Genomic DNA, 13,849 nt, shown 5'->3' with positions numbered 1-13,849 from the left:
GCACACGGAGCATGTTTCTCTATATGGTTCTGTTCCTTGTGTAGTCAGTTACACCTGTATAAAGCGAGTGGAAAAAAGGGATAAAACACTACAAGGGAGATCCTGTGTGCACCTCTAAAAGGCCAAGCACAGAATTTATAGCCCAGGGGCGGAGGGGTAGGGTGCCTGTGATGGGGTCTTCAGACCCCACATTAAGGCTGAGACAGGACATGGGCTGAAGCAGTACTGGGCCTGGAAGGTCCCGCTCCTTGGCCATGGCATGGTTCTTTCCCCGAGGAGCAGCGTAAAGGAAGCTCCAGGCAAGGGTGTGGGAGGAGAAAAGAGAAGTATTTTGTAGAGGAGCACTGCTCTGCAGCAGCAGGAGTAGAAACTGCTACTGAGGGTGTCTGGCTGTGATCTCCCCCTGTCCCGATGCTACCTAAAAGGCTGGTGGAACCAGGGGCAAGGGCACCAGAGGGTTACAGGCATTGGCCCTAGACTGGGGGTTTGAGGCAATGACTTTAACACAATTGCAGCCACACCCCAAACTGAGACATAGGGTGTATTGGGAAGTGCCCTGGGGGATTGTGAGCAGTGGGTGGGCTGAACCAGGCCATCCCACACCACTACAATTTCAGGACCCTGGGCCGGGACCCCTGACTTCCATCCCCAAGCCAGTCCAGCAGGGCCTCAGGCAGAGTGCCAGGGACACACTGAACTGAAAGAGAGACTGAGGTGGGAGGCCTAGACCTGCTGACCAACCCCTCCACCCTGCTACAGTGTCGTTAAGCCACCTTTGTGCTCTTCTGGTCCTGGGCTGCTCAGGGGGCAGGAGAGGCCCTTGGCATAACTTTTCGTATGTCTATACTGCAATCACAAGGTGTGACTGGCTCTCGAGTAGATGTACCTGAGCTAACTAGCTTGGGTCTCAGAGCAATGAAGCTGAGACAGGGTGTGCTTCAGCATGGGGGGTACAAACCTGCCTGGAGCACTGGAAGTCAGGCAGGCAGCTAGCCTGTGCTGAGGCACACGCGATTGCGGCTTTATTGCTTTGACACATGAGCTGGCTAGATTAAAGCTAGCTCAGGTATGTCAGCTTGAGCCACACATCATGATTGCAGTGTAGCTGTACCCTTAGATGGCTCTGGTGGTCTGAGTTATGGCAGCCTCCCTGAATTGGCCTATGGGCTACAGCATGGACCAGCATCTCTGCCACACTGCATGCTGCAGCCGCCAGCACACCCCTGGCATGTCCCTAACACCAGGATTTGTGAAGGGGGTCCTTGAAAGTCAGCCTTAATGCAGTCTCCCATGGTGATGGCACTGGGGTAATCCTTCCCCAGCTGAATACAGGATGTTTAGGGCTACTATATACCACGTCAGACCTTTAGCCTATGAGTGAAATCCTGGCCCTGTTGAATCCACTGGGAGTTTTGCAGTTGGCTTCAGTGGAGCCAGGATTTCACCGTATGATTATGATTTGGGAGTATTATACACCCATTGTCCTTAAATGACTACACAAGGTGCAGGCCCATGGAGAATCAGACCCCTTGGCTTTTTCTGTTCTGTTTTTTCCCCTCCCCTTTAAAGGAATACTTCGTTTATTATTAATTGTGGACCAAATCCTGAAGCCTTTAGTCTCTACTCAGGCAGAACGCTTACTGAAGTCAATGGGAGTTTTGCCTACGGATGAAATAAAAACTGAAGGCTAGATCTTATTTAGCACCTGCAGAGTGCCCTAAAATGCTGTGTAGCTGGTGGTGTTCATACATGTGTCAGGATTTCTAGAGCTGCATAGCTCAACCCCAGGGAGGCTGAGCAAGGCAGGCCAGCAGAGGAGCAGAGATGGGCTGATAGATTTGATGACACACAGATCCACTGACTCTGCTTCCACCCCACATCATAGGCTGCAAGACAGTGGAGTGGATCATCTGCCACACTGTATGTGGAGGGGAGGATTCCTTCTCCTTAGCTCCTTCAAAGCCCCCTCACACTAAGCCTAGACTAGCTGTGCAGGACTTGTGGAGCGTATTTTAAGCTGTGTAGGGACTTCAGAATTTGGCCCATTCTTTATATAATGCCATAAATGTGCATGATGCTTCACTGACAATTAAGGCAAGAAGATCAGTTCTTCTCTCGGTTATCCCACCAAGAGCAGAACTTAGCCTTAAATATGCCTCATTCTTACTGGACGATTAGTGTTACAAAAATGCCATAATATACATTACTATTTTCATAGGCAGGGACATTTAACACAAACCACACAGAATAACCCAACAGCAAAGACATTACTGAGTGCCCGAAGAAACTCTCTCTGTAGCCTTCACATATAAGTAGATTGCATTTCAGCATGAGGAACTAGATCTAAAGCAATGCAAATACTGCTCACTAAAGTGCTATTACAACCTTGGTCCGTCCCATGAAACCGTCTTAAGGCTGCCACAGCGCACTTTAGTCAACTGTTTTACTTCCTTTGAACTTTTTTTTTAAACACATGGATGGATTTTAAACTCAGCAGTTCATTTCCACAGCCATTCTCTGGAAAACGGAAATACAGATGCATTCACATTCCATCTACTGTCCATCACTGAGACTCCTGGAGTGAAATTCTGGCTCCACTGAAGTCAAAAGTCCCATTGACTTAAATGGAGCCAGGATTTCACCCTTGGTATTTTCTGAAAGAAATGTCTGATTTTTATTTGGATTTTGTATTCTGTGTCAAGGAGAAAGAATCAACAAGACTCCTACTCTAACTACTCCCTGCCTGCTTCCCTGATTAATTATTCATAGGCAGGGAGGGTGGATAGATTGCCAGTTGTAGCTACAGTTTCACCTCTACCCCTTCTACCCTGTTTCCCCGAAAATAAGACATCCTCCGAAAATAAGGCCTACTTACAGTTTTGCCTCTCGTTGTAATATAAGGCATCCCCCCGATAATAAGACCTCCCCGATAATAAGGCATCCACCGATAATAAGGCATTTTTCATTTCTGAAAAATAAGACATCCCCTGAAAATAAGACCTAGCGCATCTTTGGGAGCAAAAATTAATATAAGACACTGTCTTATTTTCGGGGAAACAGGGTAAAGAGGTGTGGATTTGGTGATGCTCTTGTACTGGATTCAGCTTGTGCTTCTTTCATCTTTTTCTTGTCACAGTGGCACCTCACTGACGTGCTTCAGTAAACTACAAGGTGCCAAATTCTGTCCTGAGGTGCTGCATGTTGGTGTAAGTCCAGAGCAACTCCACTAGAGTCTGTGGAGATACTCTGGATTACTCAGGTGTAACCAAGAGCAGAATTTGGCCCCAAATCCATACTGAAAACAGCTTTCCAGGTTCCCTGGTGTCCTATAAGGCAGAGCAGTGAGACTAGCCTTATTGCCTGCACTGAAGCCCTGAAACCATGCCTGGCATTTACTGAGTCCCAGAGCAGGACCAGGGTAATGGGTGATTCTCCCACTCTTACTGCATCTGATGCTCACTTGTGCACCCCTCCCTCTAAACACCACTAATCGAAGGAGTGCTGATTAGTGTACCAAGAGGTTTTTTTCTTGTGTTGTTTTGTCTTTCTCACATTTGATCTTGACTTAGACATACATTATCACTTATAGAAAGTACATCATGTTTACTCCTTGCTTTGCTTTTCTATTTCCTGCCTTCACACATTTTTCCCTTTGAAGATGTTGCTTAAGGTATATTCATCCAGCTGTTATCTACGGTGGTATCTGAAATATAAGAGCTTTGTTAGGATGTGCATTCCAGCTTAGGTTGCCTTCCATTATACAAAACAGTTTCTCAGCATGTTGTTAGTTTCTGTGTCTTGCTTGCAGGAGCTTTTTCTTTTGATACTCAGTATTGAACATTGTTACACAATAACATCCAGCTTTGTGGAATTATGCCCGAGTGTAATAGACAGCTATACCAATGCAGTGGTCTGTGTTTCCCAGTTTGAATGAATACCAGTGGGAGATCTGCATCAGGGTTCCCTAGCCAAATACCTGTGGTGTTTCATCTCATGCCATGCTGCTGCATTGTTGTTGCCATTTTTTAGGTTGGGAGAACGGGGAGGCAAAGAAGAAAGTGGGAGAGATCAAGAGAAGGGTGAGGAAAGCAGGAAAAGATAGGAAGCGTAGGGAAAAAATAGAAAAGGAAGATGGGAAAGGGGGCAATGGAATGAGAAGAAAGCAAAAGAGGGAACGTGATGGGGAGGGAGTTTTCTCTTTCCTCTCTCTTGCTTTCTCCCTCACTGCTTTTCTTTTATTACCTCCTCTCTTAACATCTATATTTTGTTTCTTTGGACAGTCACAAAAGAAGTAGTGTAGTCCCTATCCCAGAAAGAGCTTCTGCCTGAAATTGGAGTTGCTGCTAACTAGTTGACTGAAAGGTGCAAGTATACCTTAATGGAGATACTATCAATGTGTAATCTTGCCATTGCGTTGAGGTGCGTTTAATGCTTTTAAAGTAATATCCCTATTTGCTTATTGTAAGAAAGGCCAAAATGCAGCACTAAGCAAGAGAGGCAGTCTGAAAGTAAACATTATGGGCCTAATAAATGGCACATCCAAATCATCTTAAACTTGTAAATACAATACTACTCACCGGTTAGCTGGAAATTAGAAGCATACATTATCTCTTCACAGAAAGCAAGCTCTACATTGATTTCCATATGAACTGACTCCTGTCTGGGAATGCAAAATGTATTCGAGAGATTTGTCTGGTAAGAGCAGTTTAGCTGCCTGCACCGTTCTTAGAATGCTTGACATGATGCTGTTCACTAATGCATATATTCATCCCCTAACAGCTCGAGCAAGTGACAGAAAACTGTTAAGAGCTGGAGAGATTCTCTAATGTCCTTGATTAACTGACAGCATTTGTGAGCCCATTAGTGTCTCTTCACACAAAAAGCAGATGTCTTGAAAACAAAACCAAAATAACCACATCCTGGATATGCAATTGGTGTGTGATACCAGTAACTGTCTCCCATGAATATAGTTATCTAGCATTTTAGCTTTGGCCATGGCTGCTAATGCATATGTTTCCTAAATGTTTAGACTCCAGTTAATCAATCTACAGCAGGCGTCATTTAAAAACTCAACATTTTTTTGCTCCACAATAATTGTAGAGTTATAGAGTATCTTCTAAGTACAGAAAGATGTCATGGCTAGCAGAGGTACATAGGACAGGAAATGTTGAGTTTTGAATTTTCATTTAGTTAGGGCATGATTTGAACTACAGGCCCACTCAAGGCCAAGAGGGAGTAAGATTTGATCCATATTCCTCTGAGGGCTAATCTATACTTGCAACGCTAAAGCGCTGCCGCGGCAGTGCTTTAACGTGGCCTGTGTAGTCGCGGCACAGCGCTGGGAGAGAGCTCTCCCGGCCCTCTAAATAAACCACCTCCACGAGGGGCATAGCTACCAGTGCTGGGAGCGCGGCTACCAGCGCTGTCTACACTGGTGCTTTACAGCGCTGAAACTTGCTGCACTCGGGGGTGTTTTTTCATAGCTCTGAGCGAGAAAGTTGCAGCACTGTAAATTGCCAGTGTAGACAAACCCTGAATGGGCTACTGGGACTTGGGTAAGTGCCTGCTTCCTGCCTCCCTGGGCATCATCCTCCCACTTGCTATCCAGCACAACTGAGCCAGTGCAGAGTGCGGTAGTAATTTACTCTGATAAAGGCTAATAGTAAATTATTACTGAGCTGGAGCAAGGGAAGAGCAGAGAGGGACGTTCCTGGAGTGGTGTGACTACCAGCACCCATGCATTACTATGGCCTGAGTCCTTGAGATACCATCTAGTCCTTATTATTGATTACATTTATAAAAATCTCTGATGGGGCTAACCAATGTTCTTGGCATAAATTCAGATACACGTTATGAAAGGACTTTCCATACATACATGAATTTCTACCAAACCCATCAGCCCCATCATTCCCCAGAAACCCAGGAAAAACGGCTTTGCAGCCTGCATAGAAGGTTAATAAACCTGGATGTTGATGGTCCAAGAGGAGAGTGCATTCCAAAGTAAAGGAACCCTCACGGAGAACATCTTGCCTCTTGTCTATACTAAAGGGGATACTGTTGATCTCAGCTGCTGCAGCATGGTACAGGTGATTCCTCAGAAAACCAAAGCCCAACCTATTTACTGATTTAGGAATTAAAGCCACACCTTGAGTTCCACCTAGTAGCCTATTAGAACCATTCCGCTCTGACTCCTTCCTCCAAATGATTTCCTGGTATAGCCCTATGCCATGTAGAGTGCATCACTACAGTCTAATCTTTAATGGCACCCACTTAAAAAGCCAGTGTTCCTAGATTTTAATTGGGGTTGTTGAAATTAACATGTGGTCTCTGCATTAGAAGTGTGTGGTAGTACCTGAAGAAAGCAGGCTGTGTATGTGATAACTGTCTGGCTGGGGAGGAATTGCTTATGTTAGTCCAATGTTAGCAGTAGTTATGCAAAGCAAAATTTAGGCTGAATACCACAATAACCTAATGGTGAAACTCATTGGCGTTTGGAATAACCTCTCAACTAAATGCATTTAAACCTACATACTGTAAATTACTGGAGGGAACAATCTTGTACTGGCAAGAAGTTAGACAAGGTACCCTGACAGTTATTTTCCATTTTAAATTTCCATGATTTCTTTGCTTCATTAAAGCCCATGTGAAGTATTCATAGTGTGTGATGTGTGCTGTATGATTAATGCAGGAATAATACGTTGGGGCCAGATCCTGTGGGCCTGGATTTCCCTGAGGGCAGGGTAGGAAGATTGATCCACCACAGCAGTGCAATCACTTTTTGGCTGCTACTGCAGCCTAAAGACCACAGAAGCAACCAACTCCAGTAGGGATGAGTGACGAGTGGCTCCGCAGGGTTGCAACTCCATGGGCCTCTTTCTTGCATGCTACAGCACAGTGAACCATGGTAGAACTATTCTCGGTGGTGCATAGGGGACAAGAATATTGAACCCTGTGTGAGGACCACAAATCCTGCCCTTGGGACGTAGAGCTGCACTAGTTCTGCTGTGGCCAGGCCTTTCCACCATCCGCATAGGATGGGGATGGGTGGAGAGAGGATCATGACATTAGCCAAAAGCCTTTTTGAGTTAGAATGGCATCAAGAAATACTACAAGAACAAGCAGAAGAGAGGAAGTTGTTTTTCATATTTCAGATGCATAAGTGCAGCCATTTGCCACATGTAATTGTGTGTCTGAATCAAAATGCTTTTACTGAACCATAATTAGTGATTAGTAAATAACATTAGCCCAAACCCATTCAGTAGTATAAAGCATTTATCTCTCTCCCTCCCTCCTGGTACTAGGTCTTGCTTTCTAAGTGAGCCTGTTGGAAAGTGATGATGATGTATTCTTGTTTCACATTGTCTGAAGTTTTGCAATCCCTTGAACGCTAAAAGCCAAGTTCAGGTGGCTTTCCTATCTTTGTTTAGGGGAAAAAAACAAAACCAAACAATACATGATCTTTCTAGCTATCTATCCCAGTTTCTAGGAGCATAGGAACTGCCCCTGTGAAACAGTTCAATGGTCCAACTAGTGCAGTATCCTGTTTCTGACTATGTCTAATGCCCATTTGTTCCATAGGATGGTGGCCCTCCTGATGCACTATTGTACCATAGGGAAAATTTCTTCATAACATCTTTTGACAACGAGATAGTGCCCTGAAGCATGGAAACACATACTTTTAGGATTTTATCCCAGCTAGTGCAACTACAGGAGCTCCATGTTTCCTCACATAAGTATCCGCCTTTTTTTTTTTTTTGGTTTTGTAAAAAGTGACGGAGTCCTGTGGCACCTTATAGACTAACAGATGTATTGGAGCATAAGCTTTCGTGGGTGAATACCCACTTCGTCAGATGCATGCAGCAGTTTTGTTTTCCAGAAGATGAGGTGCTAATTCTGCATGTCTGGACTATGGAACTTCAGCAAAACCAGGTGGTAGATAGATAGGTCACACTTTTCAAAATCAATTATAAACATTACATAATTATTAACAAAAACACTGGCACTCAGTATAAAAGAGAAGAAGCTGTTGGCAGCATGTTTTCCATGAAGGCCCCCAGCTTTGGAATTTGCTCCTCTCCTTGGCCCACCACACTCGCGATTTGTTAGCCTTCTAGATGAATGGCACCTCATCCTTTCCCCCCCAGCTCCTTCACTGGGAATAGAGAAGGAGGTGGGGTGATGGTCTTGTTTGGGAACTGGGACTGAGAGTGTAAATAGGGGTCAGAGGTCTGATGAGATGCGCAGGGTATGTTGAAGGTATCATAGACTATCAAGGTTGGAAAGGACCACAGGAGGTCATCTAGTCCAACCCCCTGCTCAAAGCAGGACCAACCCCCAACTAAATCATCCCAGCCAGGGCTTTGTCAAGCCTGACCTTAGAGGTTTTTAAGGAAGGAAATTCCACCACCTCCCGAGGTAACCCATTCCACTGCTTCACCACCCTCCTAGTGAAAAAGTTTTTCCTAATATCCAACCTAAACCTCCCCCACTGCAACTTGAGACCATTACTCCTTGTTCTGTCATCTGGTACCACTGAGAACAGTCTAGATCCATCCTCTTTGAAACCCCCTTTAAGGTAGTTGAAAGCAGCTATCAAATCCCCCCTCATTCTTCTCTTCTGCAGACTAAACAATCCCAGTTCCCTCAGCCTCTCCTCATAAGTCATGTGCTCCAGCCCCCTAATCATTTTTGTTGCCCTCCGCTGGACTCTTTCCAATTTTTCCACATCCTTCTTGTAGTGTGGAGCCCAAAACTGGACACAGTACTCCAGTACTCACCAATGTCGAATAGAGGGGAATGATCACGTCCCTCGATCTGCTGGCAATGCCCCTACTTATACAGCCCAAAATGCTGTTAGCCTTCTTGGCAACGAGGGCGCACTTGACGCACATCCAGCTTCTCGTCCACTGTAACCCCCAGGTCCTTTTCTGCAGAACTGCTGCCTAGCCATTCAGTCCCTAGTCTGTAGCAGTGCATGGGATTCTTCCGTCCTAAGTGCAGGACTCTGCACTTGTCCTTGTTGAACCTTATCAGGTTTCTTTTGGCCCAATCCTCTAATTTGTCTAGGTCCCTCTGTATCCTATCCCTACCCTCCAGCATATCTACCACTCCTCCCAGTTTAGTGTCATCTGCAAACTTGCTGAGGGTGCAGTCCACACCATCCTCTAGATCATTAATGAAGATATTGAACAAAACTGGCCGCAGGACCGATCCTTGGGGCACTCCACTTGATACCGGCTGCCAACTAGACATGGAGCCATTGATCACTACGTGTTAAGCGCAACAATCTAGCCAGCTTCCTGTCCACCTTATAGTCCATTCATTCAGCCCATACTTCTTTAACTTGCTGGCAAGAATACCGTATCAAAAGCTTTGCTAAAGTCAAGGAATAATACGTCCACTGCTTTCTCCTCATCCACAGAAACAGTTATCTCATCATAGAAGGCAGGTTAGTCAGGATGACTTGCCCTTGGTGAATCCATGCTGACTGTTCCTGATCACTTTCCTCTCCTCTAAGTGCTTCAGAATTGATTCCTTGAGGACCTGCTCCTTGATTTTTTCCAGGGACTGAGGTGAGGCTGACTGGCCTGTAGTTCCCCGGATCCTCCTCCTTCCCTTTTTTAAAGAATGGCACTACATTAGCCTTTTTCCAGTCATCCAGGACCTCCCCCGATCGCCGTGAGTTTTCAAAGATCATGGCCAATGGCTCTGCAATCACATCCACCAACTTCTTTAGCACCCTCGGATGCAGCGCATCCGGCCCCATGGACTTGTGCTCGTCCAGCTTTTCTAAATAGTCCTGAATCACTTCTTTCTCCACAGAGGGCTGGTCACCTCCTTCCCTTGCTGTGCTGCCCAGCGCAGTAGTCTGGGAGCGGACCTTGTTTGAGAAGACAGAGGCAAAAAAAATCATTGAGTACATTAGCTTTTTCCACATTCTCTGTCACTAGGTTGCCTCCCTCGTTCAGTAAGGGGCCCACACTTTTTTTGACTTTCCTCTTATTGCTAACACACCTGAAGAAACCCTTCTTGTTACTCTTAACATCTCTTGCTAGCTGCAATTCCAAGTGTGATTTGGCCTTCCTGATTTCACTCCTGCATGCCTGAGTAATATTTTTATACTCCTCCCTGGTCATTTGTCTGATCTTCCACTTCTTGTAAGCTTCTTTTTTGCATTTAAAATCAGCAAGAATTTCACTGTTAAGCCAAGCTGGTCGCCTGCCATATTTACTATTCTTTCTACACATCGGGATGTTTTTTTCCTGCAACCTCAATAAGGATTCTTTAAAATACAGCCAGCTCTCCTGGACTCCTTTCCCCTTCATGTTATTCTCCCAGGGGATCCTGCCCATCAGCTCCCTGAGGGAGTCAAAGTCTGCTTTTCTGAAATCCAAGGTCCATATTCTGCTGCTCTCCTTTCTTCCTTGTGTCAGGATCCTGAACTCGGCCATCTCATGGTCACTGCCTCCCAGGTTCCCATCCACTTTTGCTTCCCCTACTAATTCTTCCTGGTTTGTGAGAAGCATGTCAAGAAGAGCTCTGACCCTGATTGGTTCCTCCAGCACTTGCACCAGGAAATTGTCCCCTACACTTTTTCCAAAAAAATTCCTGGATTGTCTGTGAACAGCTGTATTGCTCTCCCAGCAGATATCAGGGTGATTGAAGTCTCCCATGAGAACCAGGGCCTGTGATCTAGTAACTTCTGTTAGTTGCTGGAAGAAAGCCTCATCCACCTCATCCCCCTGGTCTGGTGGTCTATAGCAGACTCCCACCACAACATCACCCTTGTTGCTCACACCTCTAAACTTAATCCAGAGACTCTCAGGTTTTTCTGCAGTTTCATACTGGAGCTCTGAGCAGTCATACTGCTCTCTTACATACAATGCAACTCCCCCACCTTTTCTTCCCTGCCTGTCCTTCCTGAACAGTTTATATCCATCCATGACAGTACTCCAGTCATGTGAGTTATCCCACCAAGTCTCTGTTATTCCAATCACATCATAGTTCCTTGACTGTGCCAGGACTTCCAGTTCTCCCTGCTTGTTTCCCAAGGTAAGGCTGATACAAATAAATAGGATGACATTACAAAGAAAAATTAGAAAGAAACAAACATTTTTCATTTTGTTAAAATTGTTCATTAATTTTGTCAATTTTTAGTAAAAAAGTATTCGCTTCAGTCTTTCAGGGTTTTTTTAATAGTTTCCCCACCTCCACTTTTTCAATTTTTTTTTCATGCTGGAAAAGGTTGATTTGGTCAAGAAAACATTTTTTGTCAACCAAACTTTTTTTTTCTTTTTTCCCCCCAGCTCTAGTTAAGATTGGTGAAATATTGATGGCATGTGGTAGGATTTTATTACAATGAAGTTTGTAATATTGTGTATTTCATTTGCCATTAGGGAACCCGTGGCATTTGCCTGGGTGATTTTTATATGTTGGTTTACAAATAAAAATAAATAATATAAAAACATTATTTCACAGGAAAAGTTCCTTGGACAATTGAATCAGGAAGGAAAACAGGAACATAAAAAGTGTGGAGTGATGTCATATATGGAGTGTCATCACTTTAATAGTTTCACAGTCCTGTGGGATATTTTGCAGAATTCGCCAGGAGCTATGAAATTCAGGCTGCAGTCCTGGGAATAAATCCCCAGGGAATCTTTTTAAACGTTAGCAACTTCATTGTCAGTTGAAACAGAATCATTTGAACCCAGGCTTCTATTGTAGACAACTCTCTAATATGTTTTTTTTTTCCAGTTTAATATAAAGGTAAAACTGGAGAGACTATGTGATCCTTGGGGAGCATTTGTCTGTTAGTTTGTCCATTAGTTTGTTTGCCATGTGCTTGCTTGTCTGAATATTATTGTGTGGTCTGGTATGGGGGTTGTGTGCTGAGCCGAGCAGCCTGCTAGCCAAATGGCCTTACTAACGAGCTCTAGCCTTCTCCCTTCAATCATTAATCCCTTTAGGATCCCTTGACAAAGGGATGGGGCTAACTTCTAGGGAACAGTGGTTTTAAAAGCCAGGCCATAGGTGTTCTGTGAAGCTAGCAAACAGGAGTTTTGTGATGGAGTTTAGAGAGGGAGCATGAGAGCCAGATACACTTAACAAACATATTCTAAACGTAGGACTATAATCGTCTCCAAAAAATCAAGCAAACAAATGCTTCCCCTCCCCCAAGAGTAAAAATAATGCACCCAGAAGTCCAGCAGCAGAGTGGGGGGGCTATAAAGTTTATTGCACTGAATGCAGCATGTATGATTACCTGTCTCGTGGACAGGTGCCATATAAGTGCATTCAGTATAAGCAACTTGTGGCCTTCAGAGACCCAGTACAGGCCCTTGAGACCACAGTGGTTGAACTGGAGGACCTAAGGGAAACAGGTACATAGACAAGACTTTCTGAGACATAGTAGAGTGATCCTTCCCATAGTCTGACAGTCTGTGTGCTGTTGAGGAGGATGAAAGTCTCTGGGAAGGAGAACATGGAGTTGGAGCAGAGGCTAACAATCCCATAGTTGGGACCTTCCTTTCAGATGATGTCATGGTATCCTCTGACACTGAGAATATCCCCGCAGGGTAAGGGTCCACAGTTATCAGGAAGAGAAAGGTAATAGTAAAGGGGGATTCAGTTATTAGAAATATAGATAGTTGAGTTTCTGACGACCAGGAGAACCACATGGTGAATTGCCTTCTGGGTGCAAAGTTTGCAGTCTCTTGGGACAGCTAGATAGATAGATAGATATTATGTCTTGGTAGGAGCCAGTGCTCATGGTGCATGTAGGTAACAGTGACATAGGGGAAGGTAGGAATGATGTCCTGGAGGCCAATTTTATGCTGCTAGGTAAGATATTAAAGTTCAGGACCTCCATGGTTGCATTCTCTCAAATGCTTTCAGTTCCATGTACAGGGCCAGTTAGACAGAACTTCAGGGTTTCAATGCATGGATGAGACAGCTGTGTTGGGAGGAGGGATTTAGGTTTATTAGGAACTGGGGAACCTTTTGGGAAAGGAGGAGCCTATACAGGAAGGATGGGTTCCACCAAAATCAAAATGGAACCAGATTACTGGCCTGTAAAATTAAAAAGGTCATAGAGGAATTTTTAAACTAAGGGAGGGGGAAAGCTGACCAGTGGGCAGGAGCACATGGTTCAGACAGAGGCATCCCTTAGTGGAGGATTTATTAAAGGGAATACTTTATATCCTTTTAAAGAGGAGAGGATAGAAATTTATAAAGTACAGACAGGAACTGAAGAGAAACAGTCAAATGAAAAAGAGTCCTGTTCAATTATATCACATGAAGGCAGGCTACTAAATATTGACAAATTTTATAAGTGCTTCTATACACATCCTAGAAGTCTAAATACTATGATGGATGAACTTGAGTGCCTGGTATTAAATGAGGATATTGATATAACAGGCCTCACAGAAGCTTGGTGGAATGATGATAGTCACTAGGATATGGTAATACCAGAGTACAAAATATACAGGAATGACAGAGTAGGTCATCATGGTGGGGAGTGGCACAAGGCTGATCTAGTCGATATAGTGTATTTGGACTAGCCTTGGACAAGCTCCCACACAAAGACTCTTAAGCAAAATAAGCAGTTCTGGGATAAGAGGGAAGGTCCTTTCATGGATCAGTAAAAAAAAGACAGGAAACAGGGTAGGAATAAATGGTCAGTTTTTTACAATGGAAACAGGCAAATAGCAGGGTCCCCCTAGGCTATGTACTGGGGCCTGTGCTGTTCAACATATTCGTAAATGATGTGGAAATGAGGGTAAACAGTAAGGTGTCCAAGTTTGCAGATACAAAACTCCTTAAGGTACTTAAGTCTAAAGCTGACTGAAAA

Source organism: Chrysemys picta, chromosome 3, assembly GCF_011386835.1.
Source record: "Chrysemys picta bellii isolate R12L10 chromosome 3, ASM1138683v2, whole genome shotgun sequence".
Taxonomy (NCBI): domain Eukaryota; kingdom Metazoa; phylum Chordata; order Testudines; family Emydidae; genus Chrysemys; species Chrysemys picta.
Note: the sequence above shows the minus strand (reverse complement) of the source record.